Source organism: Cygnus atratus, chromosome 4 (assembly GCF_013377495.2).
Source record: "Cygnus atratus isolate AKBS03 ecotype Queensland, Australia chromosome 4, CAtr_DNAZoo_HiC_assembly, whole genome shotgun sequence".
NCBI classification, from domain to species: Eukaryota; Metazoa; Chordata; class Aves; order Anseriformes; family Anatidae; genus Cygnus; species Cygnus atratus.
Window position 1 is genome coordinate 66,789,578 of NC_066365.1, and position 7,795 is coordinate 66,797,372.

General features: G+C 39.3%; 1 long non-coding RNA gene across 1 annotated transcript; it reads left to right on the plus strand.

Moving 5' to 3' along the window:
- The first annotated feature begins 1,028 nt into the window (after positions 1–1,028).
- LOC118248423 (uncharacterized) lies at positions 1,029–6,582 on the plus strand. The gene is made up of 3 exons (XR_004778750.2): positions 1,029–1,072; positions 1,190–1,338; positions 5,139–6,582. It is a non-coding gene; the product is annotated as an uncharacterized LOC118248423 (long non-coding RNA).
- Positions 6,583–7,795: the final 1,213 nt, after the last annotated feature.

A 7,795-nucleotide genomic window follows, 5' to 3' on the forward strand; every position in this document is an offset into this window, starting at 1 on the left:
GGAAGCTGCCAGAAAGGACCACATATGGCCCCAGGGTACAGCAGGGTGCAGAGGTCCCACAGTACAGGGGATCCAGGAGGAAGAAATGAGGACTCAAGGAGACGGCATTCTTGAAGTCAGATGGGATCCAGTATTATAGGACAGGATATGCTATATAATGTGCTTCTTATAATCTTATATAATAGGACATTATACATAATTAAATATAATAATTATAATAACAGGACAGTTCCTATAATATTAGAAATTATCCTATTATTACTATATCTATAATATACAATATTCTATAATGTAAGCTATCAGGTATCAGGATATTTCCACCCTAGGGAATATGAAGCTGTGCACTTCAGGCTAACAAAATAATTATTTCCAGGCCTCTAGTAGCTTTGGCATCATCTGTCTTTTCGCTGCCACTACTGGGATTTGCAAGGAGTGCGGAGGGGGGAAGGAGAGAGAGAGGGAGAGCAACATCTGAATCAGCTCAGATCAGGCACAGCAGTGTGATCCAGCCAGCAAGAGCGAAGCTAAAGGTCACCCATACCTGCCTGCATGTGCGGCTGTGCAGAGTTTCACCTATGTGAGTCATTTTTGCTCTTTCAAACTTCAAAACAAGCGAAGGAAAATCTTGAAAAGAACCATCAGCTTGGCCAAACTAGTTTCTCGAGTGAGGGAAATATTCTTCCTAAACGGACAAAAGAATTAAAAAGGATAATTTTTTATGAAGTTGTCCTGGTTTCAGGTAGGACAGAGTTAATCTTCCTCCTAGTAGCTGGCAGGGTGCTATGTTTTGGATTAGGATGAGAAGAGCGCTGATAACATGCTGATGTTTTAATTGTTGTAGAGCAATGCTTACACCAAGCCAAGGACTTTTCAGCTTCTCGCTCTGTCCTGCTAGCGAGCAGGCTGGGGGTGCAGCAGGAGCTGGGAGGGGACAGACCCAGGACAGCTGACCCAAACTGGCCAAAGGGGTATTCCATACCATCTGACGTCATGCTGAACAATATATAGGGGTGGCTAGCCGGGGTGGGGGGGCTGGCTGCTCGGGGATAGGCTGGGCATCGGTCAACGGGTGGTGAGCAATTGCATTGTGCATCACTTTGTACACATTATTACTATTATTATTATTATTATTATTATTATTGTTATTATTTTCCCTGTCTTAATAAACTGTCCTTATCTCAACTCACAGGCTTCACTTTCCCGTTTCTCTCCCCCATCCCGGAGAGGGAGGGGGGAGGGTGAGCGAACGGCTGTGTGGTGTTTGGCTGCCAGCCGGGCTAAACCACAACAGAAGTGAAGGAGAGGAGGGAGGAAACAGAAAAATGGTCAGTTGAGCACGTAAGTGTATTATCTGTATTTTGACAGAATAGCCACCATTGTGTAGCAGACCCCTCTTTTTGTTATTTGCCAGCCTGTGGGGTGAAACCCCAGCAGTGGCTGTACACTCAGCAAGAGATGGCATTTCAGCTGGAAGAGGTTTCCGCTTCGAGTCATGAACTGGGTCACCACCTAATGAAGTCTCAAATAGACTTCCTCCCCACTGCAGAATCATTTAAAGACGAGAGAGGAAAGTGCAAGCATGAAAACCCATTATAATATATAGCTGCAGTAAGCCTTTGAGTAATGGAAAGTACATGCTGTATCTCGCTGATGTCCAATTCCAGCTCGGGGTCCACAGCAGCTCCTAGCAACATCTGCTATAGCAGAATCTCTCAGCAACAGAAAATCCACTGTGGTGACACTGTAGCCATGTCAAATGACATCCACCCTCTCACAGCTGTGGGGCTGAACACTGCTACAGGGCAAAAAGAGGGACTCTGGCTCAATGCATTCCTAGAAGAGGTCTATTTCCTTGGCTCCTAGAGCACCTTTTTACACTAGGAGTGATACAAGCTTCAAGTGAGACAAGCTCTTTCCCTTCATTGAAGATTTTTTACCATGAGGTGTAATTTACACCTGTGAGCCCAAAGAAGTGAATCTCGAACCCTGTACTCTTTTGTTTAGCACTCAGATTTCAGCTAGAGGCATGAGGTTTACAAATCTTGCCACCCAAATTGCTCTCAAGCTCAGGGTCACTGTCCATCAGGAAGAGCTTTAGGGAAGTTCCATCCACTGCTTATGTGCCTGAACAGTCTTGGCAGCTCTTCATGTGGTTTGGGTGCTTTAGTACAACAGCAGGAGAGGCCAGATGGGCCATTTGTGGGCTGCATGTAATGCTCTTAATTGTACTGGAAATGGGAATATTGGATGAGCTGCATAAGATACATGTAGACATAGTTTCTATTAAGTGTGTAGTCAGTCTTTATAAGTATGGTATACATTGTTCGTATTTCTAGCCATTAAATTCATCAGTACAATGAATGCAGTTTAGATGGGTAATGAAAAGTCCTCTATTTTACCTTAAACTGGCACATAATTTTACCTGTCAACAATCTGCAGTACAGAAGGTTATTTCTGAAATTCCTGGCTCTAGAAGTTACTGAGGTACTTATGAAAATGTACTTAACTGCCAGTGAGTCAGCATTCACAGGTCTGAAACTCATTTCCAGGAATTATGTGGTTTACAAGACTTGACTTCCAAACCTGGCAACTGACACAGCAAGAGAAAGCACAAAAACTCAAATGCAAACCCCAAATACCTTTCAAATGCAAACCATGGTAAGAAAACTGTCAGTCTCTTGAGACATATCTGCACCTGTCATTTAAAATTAGAGGGTAGTGGAGAAATAATCCACTTCAATCATTTTGTCTTTGGGGATGTGGTTTCTTCACTGTTGTCAAGGCCAAAGATCCTGCTGAAATAGAAAAAGGAAGCATTCTTTAAATTTAACAGTAGTAATGAAGACCATTCCTACTCTTTTGGACCCATTAAATGTGGAATGAAAGCATTTGGTATATTACCAGCATCATAACAACTGACAGTATCTGCTTCTGGCAGTGCTATGTGAGCAGAGGTAACAGGCTGCTGGCAGCAGAAGTTTCAGTATTATTATTTAACGTTGATTTTCCAGTGGATTCCAGGAACACTTTGGCCAGGCCCATTTCCAAAGATGAGTTCCAAATAATACAAGTGCTTTTCAGGTAGAAATGAGAAAATGTTCAAGTCCTATTTAGGGAATGAGGCCAATAATTTATTTAGAGAGTTAACACAAGGGAAGTGACCCTTCCCACATGCCCCACAGCCACTAAGTGGGATTCACTGGTAACAATCCTTTAGGGAGAAGAATTTGTGCTCCTGGCAGTGCTTTCAGTAGCTGACTATGTGCTTGGAAATAAGCTGCTGTCTGTCTCATTTCTTTAATTTCCTGGCTCTGCATCTTAGTTTTCAGAGATATATTTCTTCTTTTCATTAAGGATGGTATGGTAGAGAGATGTACTTCTGGGATCCAAAGCAGTAGCAGAGCTATTCAGCATGAAGGTGATGTAACTGTATGAGACTCCATGGGTGGAAGGGGAGTCCGTACTCCAGAATGAAAAATGAGTTAAGGCAGCGCCATGTGGCTGTAGTTTGCTGGAGTGAGGCAGAGAATCCACCCCTTGCACTAGAGCCTTGGATAACTAAATGATACTGTTCCCTTTACTGTGGTTTAAGTTTAATTGGAGTGAGGCACATGAAGGAAAAGAACCAACCAAATTTATGTTGTGTCTTGTAGATATTTTTGAAGAGTGCCTTTCAGGACTTTTATTGTCCGTCTGACAACTGCCTTGCTGTAGAAACTACCATCCTTTTTACTCTGCTTGGTAAATGCTGCCAAGGGAAACAAAAATATTATAGAAAGCTTTATTAGAGGAAGCATTGAGTTTTCCTCTTACTTATGGAAAAAAAGTAATGACATGGCAAGTTCCCAGTGTCAAGTAATCTGCAGTATCTTGCATTGTTATTGGTCCATTTTCAGTCCTGGTTATGCCATGAAAACAAATTGCCCTTATCTTGTGAGAGCAGATGATGGCCTCAGGCTCGTTAGAACAGGTCAAGTCATCATCATGATCATCTAAAAATTTTAGTAGATTTTGCTTAATAATGTGGTGGATTAGGCTTGTAGTATGAGGAGTTATTTTCCAAGGCTGATGCCAGGATATTAGACAGAGGAATATTTTCTGCACTCTAGTGGTAGTATCCCACTGGGACTTTTTTTTTTTTTAATTAATTAGTTTTTTCCTCCAAGTTGCAATACCCCAAGCTAAACATTTAAGTTCCATCTGAAAACCAACAAGTGATATGACTAGGTTTCTCTCCAACAGATGTAATCCTCTTCAAGTTTGTATGGATGAATAAGAAATCTTTGTGTACAATTTAGTTTATTCTCAAAACAACAAAGGTATTTATTTACAATAACAACATCCTAGCCAAGATAAAATAAGGTTAGAAATATTCAGGGGCACTGCTGTGTGGTAATAGCATGGCACCATCAGAGGTCTGACAGCATTCTTCAGTTGCTTTTTTTAGATGTGAACATCATAATTTAAAGGGTGGGCTGCTTAGCAGTAAAATAGAATGAGATACCACCTGTACAAAAAACAAAAACAAACAAACCACAGAAAAAACAACCAACCAACCAACCAACCAAAAACCTCAGGAGAATTATTATCTCTCTATTGACTATTGTACTGGAAACATGCCAACATATGTAAGCAAAATAGTCTAATTCTGTATATGAGCAGGTAAATATATACACGTAAATAACCTGTGATCTTTATTGCATATAAAAAAAAAAATAACGTTCTTGGAATCCTAAATAACCCAATGATAATCAGTGAAAAAGCAGCTTGCTAGATTAGGTTCCTGTGCATATAAAGAGTTGGATGAAAGCTTGATATTTCAATAAGCATTAAATATATAGTTGATAGAGCACTTGAAGAAGGCAGCTGTAAATTATTTCTTATCACGGCCTCAATAGACCACTTACATTTTATCTGGAGAAGAGAATTTCAGTGGTTGCCTTAGATGTGACTGCTTAAATTCAAAGAAGAAAACTTTTTAACCAGGACACCCTTTCATCTACTTTTGTTTTGACGAGGGTAATTTATGCTCGTATTAAATCATCTATTAGTAATCAGGTGAGAAAAGACAGGAGGGTAAGCATGTTGGAAATTAAAGTAGAAAGCATTAAGAAAGGTTCCCATATTGTGTTTTGCAGGCTGCAGAATCTGGCTTTAACATTGCAGCAAAGCCAAGGAGAGACTCACCTCTACAAAATCAGAAGGTCCAGCTGATTTCACCAGGCTCCATATGGGCCACATACTTTCAGTCCTGGAAGGATTCTCTCCCAGACATGCAGAAAAAGGTGGAAATCTGAAGTGAGAGCTGCTCAGCTATGGGCAAGCTCTGGAACGAGTGTAAACCTTCATATCACCACAACCTTACTCCTGGGCTGGCAGGGGAGAAATAGTTTCAGTTCTTGCTTGTTATTCCTATTTGTTTCAGAAATTTTGCACTAACATGTTTACCTATCTGCTCATTTCAAAGTTCCCCACTATATGAGAAAATGATCAAATAATAGTCCTAGAAGATACATGGTACCCCTTTACTTTAGTCTAACTGCATTTTAAAATTAGATATTTTGGTGTAGCTTGGCCTTTGTTTCCAACGTGTCTATCTAATGCATTAATAACTGCCTATGGTGAAGCAGCAGCCTCACTAATGATGGAACACATGTAATATCAATTTAACACCAATATAAATTTTTATATATTTCAACAATTTTTAGGGCTGCTTGTCTCTATTTAATCTATTGGAGCTTACTGTTACAGCAAATCATCTGAATTTGTCTTGTACTGGGGGTGATAGGTATCAACCAGATGCTCATTCCCTCACCAGACAGTTACTGAAGAATCTGCACAAAAGTTACAACTTCTCAAAGAGCCAACTTTGCTATTAAAACTATGGCAAAGCTTCACTGACCGGACTCACTATGGGGTGTGAGACCCTGCAAAAGCCACTGTGATGATAAAACATAAATATATATGTATACGTATATATAAAGCTTTCAAAAATTCCAACTAATATTGCTTAATGTGGCTATCCCAATTCTCTCACACAAATGCTATCATTCCATTTCTCATTATTTATATTCAGTGTGGTTCTTAAGAGAGCAGTGAGCAACATGCCATTTTGGAACTGCTGTTACCAAGGGCATACACAGTTTAATTATTAAAACAAAGCTGTTACGTAGCATGCTCTAAGTGCCACTGCGGCCACTTAGAAACTGATGTGATTTGCATTTCTTTTAATAAATTAGGTATTTAATTACATTATAAATGTAACCTCTAATTGAAGTACCTTCTCCCCATGGGCATAACTCTGTAATAATTTGCACAAGCTACCTAGAAGTGGGTGCATGCTGCTGCAGAAATGGAAACCTCACTAATAAGCACTTAAACATCATTCTTGAGGATTTTTGCAACTTAATGGACTTTCCCCCAGGATATCTCTTTGGAGGATATGTTCTGCTGTCTTGTGTTGCCTTTTACTTGTCCTCTACTTGTGGCTATTTGTTTGTTTGCACTTTTCTCCTTGATAGCTTTTATTTTTCATGCCTGGATGCCCACTGCTATCGCCATAGTATGTAGAGGTGGATGCAAGTCCTTGTCTTTGGATATTTCATAGCAATGGTGTTACTGAATTGTTCTAAACTTATTTAACTGCCTATACGCAGATTAAAATTTTAATATCTATAGTGTTACTGAACTATTAAGTGAGTTCAGATATGTCAGTTTTCTGTGGGTAGTAATTCATGGACCCAATTTAAAAGAGCAGTTCCCTGCTGAGGATGCCAAGTAAAACTTCATCAAATGCGGAAGTTGTGTATCAGTATGATTGCTAAAAATTTAACAGCTTTAAAGATATTTATTTACCTTAGCCTCTTGACTGGATCTTGTCTAAGCTGTTGTTTTCTGCTTGTCTAAAATTTTTTGTCAATTCAGTAAGGAATTTCATTAATATTTTATTTGATTTGATTTTATATTTTATTTTTTATTTTATTTTATTTTATTTATTTTTTCTGTAAGTTACTTCAAACTGCTTGTGGCCAATTTAACTCACAAAGCAACTGAGTCAATGAATTCAAATAATAGCTGCCCATATTTCTTATGTTTAGAGAATGTTGTGAAGTTGGTGAAAACAGAGTATAAATCAATATATTTAACCAACAGTAGTGTTTGATCAGGTCATAAAAACAAAGAGTTAGGAAGGATTAGACAACAAAAATAATAAATTATGCTGTGCAGCTGAAGAGCAGCTGCTCAGCTTCTTGCACTGATTGATATTTTCAAGGCTGTCCCTGGACTTCTGCATTTGCTATCAGCTCTCCTGTTGGCTTCCATGGTGATGTGAAAACCTGAACAACCAAGGCATGCTCATGACAGTTACAAGTTTTGAGGTGATCTCAGGATCAGCAGTGCAATTCAATTGCTAAACCAGTGATGGGGGCTCCGAGGAGAGGAAAAAGACATTAAGAATTTGTTCAGACAGCTTGAAAGAGTCTCTCACTCTCAAATAACACAGGAATTTCAATAACACATTAGAAGCTAGAGTCTATCTAGTATAGTAACTTACTCCTATCAACAGACAGTACCAGACACCGAACGCATCTCCCAGGAAATAAAAGAACAAAAAAAAGGACATTTTCGATAGCTTACAGTTCAGTTTCTTCCCAGCTCCCATAGAAATTTCTACTTTTCAGATTCTTATTTAAACCCTCTCTTCATTTCTCATGTTTCCTGTGTGTTTTTGAACTGTAGTCTTCGTTTTTTTCTATCACTGGTTAAATGAACAGTGTTGGCGACATACTTGTTG